We start from the raw sequence: 3778 nt of genomic DNA on the forward strand, positions 1-3778 counted from the left end.
GCGTGTTGTGGCTTCACAAATGCTTTGCTGCATACCTCGGTTGTAACGAGTGGTTATTTCAGTCAAAGTTGCTCTTCTATCAGCTTGAATCAGTCGGCCCATTCTCCTCTGACCTCTAGCATCAACAAGGCATTTTCGCCCACAGGACTGCCGCATACTGGATGTTTTTCCCTTTTCACACCATTCTTTGTAAACCCTAGAAATGATTGTGCGTGAAAATCCCAGTAACTGAGCAGATTGTGAAATACTCAGACCGGCCCGTCTGGCACCAACAACCATGCCACACTCAAAATTGCTTAAATCACCTTTCTTTCCCATTCTGACATTCAGTTTGGAGTTCAGGAGGTTGTTTTGACCAGGACCACACCCCTAAATGCATTGAAGCAACTGCCATGTGATTGGTTGATAAGATAATTGCATTAATGAGAAATTGAACAGGTGTTCCTAATAATCCTTTAGGTGGGTGTATGTTTTCAGTCAACAACTGACTGTCAAATCAAATATTTCAACAAAACTTATTTTTCACATCCAACTGAAGGAATAATAAATATCTACTCTAATAAAAAACTTAGTTCAGTTAATTTAACTGAAAGCTGTATTTAAAGAAATACATAAGAGCAGCTTCACATGAGACAATTAGAACATATGCAATTGGTCTGTGAGTTTCCTGTGCCTCTAAACCAGAGGATTAAATGCTAGAAAAGCTGCACAGGTTAAAATAGAAACGGTCCTTTAGGAGGTAGTAATTCTCAGTAATAAATAGGCCGAGGATCCAGACAGGACGGTGGTGCGCCAATTATTGACCTCTGCTCTAAATTTAAGTCCACTTCTTTCATACGTTATTGATAAGATGAGAAAGTTGTCAAACTGTAAAGGGCAGAAGTAATATTGCAGCAGTAATACTGCAACCTGTTGCAGTGTTGCTGCTGTAGAGCTGGTAAATGATCCACTTACCCATCAGAATGAGCAGAAACAGACTCCACTGCATCTTTTCTCTGTTAGAGGAAACTGATCTTTTTGTGTGCAGAGAACCAAACACAATGATTTAACAGCTTGTCTCTGTTGGATGAAATGCTCTTAAACACGTACTGTATGTGAACGTTTAAAAAAATAATAACTGCACCGCTCCTTCAAGTATACAAAGTTTAGTCCAACAAGGAAGAGGATGTAGGATGGTAGGAAACATGCAAACCGTAGTCAAACAGTGAATACTTGTTAACACATAAAATATACAAACTAGGGATTAAAAATATTGCAATACAAGAACCTGGAATACATGTTTCTTGTTTCTTGTTCACTCTAATCAGATAATTAACTCAAAACACCTGCAAAGGCCTTTAAATGGTCTCTCAGTCTAGTTCTGTAGGCTACACAATCATGGGGAAGACTGCTGACTTGACAGCTGTCCAAAAGACGACCATTGACACCTTGCACAAGGAGGGCAAGACACAAAAGGTCATTGCTAAAGAGGCTGGCTGTTCACAGAGCTCTGTGTCCAAGCACATTAATAGAGAGGAGAAGGGAAGGAAAAGATGTGGTAGAAAAAAGTGTACAAGCAATAGGGATAACCGCACCCTGGAGAGGGTTGTGAAACAAAACCCATTCAAAAATGTGGGGGAGATTCACAAAGAGTGGACTGGAGCTGGAACCACCACGCACAGATCTATGCAAGACACGGGTTTCCGCATTCCTTCCGTCAATCCACTCTTGAACAAGACACAGCGTCAGAAGCTTCTCGCCTGGGCTAAAGACAAAAAGGACTGGACTGCTGCTGAGTGGTCCAAAGTTCTCTGTTCTCTGATGAAAGTAAATTTTGCATTTCCTTTGGAAATCAAGGTCCCAGAGTCTGGAGGAAGAGAGGAGAGGCACAGAATCCATGTTGCTTGAAGTCCAGTAAAGTTTCCACAGTCAGTGATGGTTTGGGGTCCCATGTCATCTGCTGGTGTTGGTCCACTGTGTTTTCTGAGGTCCAAGGTCAACGCAGCCATCTACCAGGAAGTTTTAGAGGATTTCATGCTTCCTGCTGCTGACCAACTTTATGGAGATGCAGATTTAATTTTCCAACAGGACTTGGCACCTGCACACAGTGCCAAATCTACCAGTACCTGGTTTAAGGACCATGGTATCCCTGTTCTTAGTTGGCCAGCAAACTCGCCTGACCATAACCCTATAGAAAATCTATGGGGTATTGTGAAGAGGAAGATGCGATACGCCAGACCCAACAATGCAGAAGAGCTGAAGGCCACTATCAGAGCAACCTGGGCTCTCATAACACCTGAGCAGTGCCACAGACTGATCGACTCCATGCCACGCTGCATTGTTGCAGTAATTCAGGCAAAAGGAGCCCCAACTAAGTATTGAGTGCTGTACATGGTCATACTTTTCATCTTCATACTTTTCAGTTGGCCAACATTTCTAAAAATCCTTTTTTTTGTATTGGTCTTAAGTAATATTCTAGTTTTCAGAGATACTGAATTTGGGATTTTCATTAGTTGTCAGTTTTAATCATCACAATTAAATGAAATAAACATTTGAAATATATCTGTGTTTGTGTAATGAATGAATATAATATCCAAGTTTCACTTTTTGAATGGAATTGCTGAAATAAATCAACTTTTTGATGATATTCTAATTATATGACCAGCACCTGTAAGTGCAGATAGCTTTAAAGAAAGCAGAATAAAGCCAACTGGCACACTAGAATTATAACAAATGCAAGAAAGAATGCACTGATATTTAATTATCATGAGTTTATTTTGACTATCAAGAAGTTTTCACAATATAAAAAATATTTTGATTTCATTTGATATTCATTCATTAGTTTGTGTTAGTTTTGTCCTATACCAGAACATATTCCACTTCCCTGACAATTTTCTTTCTTTGAACATTTGTTGTACTACTGTGTAAAGTGAATTGGTTGTTTTAAGGGTGCTATAAATAAAGTTCAGATTTGCCAGTTCAATAGAGATGGCTGGAAAAGGTTTATAATAAACCACAGAACACAATTGAGATATTGAAGCAAACAGGAGAGCTTGCACTGCCACTGACAAACCAGTTCTTGGCATTGTTTCAATAGTCGCATAACTGGTTTTGTATACAAACCCATGGTACTTTAAACATGCACACATGTACAATGTCATATTGTCTGTGTTTTGCATGTTGTTACCTCTTATGGCAAAAATACATTTTTGCACTGCTGGAGGATGTAAATGGAAAGTCACAGGGTGGCTGTCTTTTAAAATGAGAGGGAGCCATCTGGGACATTTGAGAACCACTTGACACTGCTGAGTGGAACATGCTAAAACTACTTTAATAACTAAACAGCATTTACAATACTGAACGATGCTCGATGTATCTTACTTTAGTTGAAGTTACAAATCACTGACTAATAACATCTGGAGTTAGTCAGATGAGCCCTACCTGTCCATTCAAATCTCTGAGATTCATTAAATTAATCTCAAACTTAAAACCCTTTGTATTATGGTTCATATTTTTTATAAATAACATTGTAAAAAATATGAAGTTGCTTTACATAACACTGCTGTATTATTGCTATATCAGATAACTACTCAGAATGACTCTACACACTAAAATTAGCATGTTTCCTTATCTTTATCATATAAATCAGGTACAAGAACTGTGAGCTCAAGGAAATATGCATTTGGTAAACTAAACTCTCATGGACGTAGAGGGTTAAATGAGCAAAGACATGGGAAAATGCATGTGTGGTTTCCATCACATACACCCTTAAGCTCCAATTCCCCACCCCATTCTCTAC

Source organism: Micropterus dolomieu, linkage group LG12 (genome assembly GCF_021292245.1).
Source record: "Micropterus dolomieu isolate WLL.071019.BEF.003 ecotype Adirondacks linkage group LG12, ASM2129224v1, whole genome shotgun sequence".
Taxonomy (NCBI): domain Eukaryota; kingdom Metazoa; phylum Chordata; class Actinopteri; order Centrarchiformes; family Centrarchidae; genus Micropterus; species Micropterus dolomieu.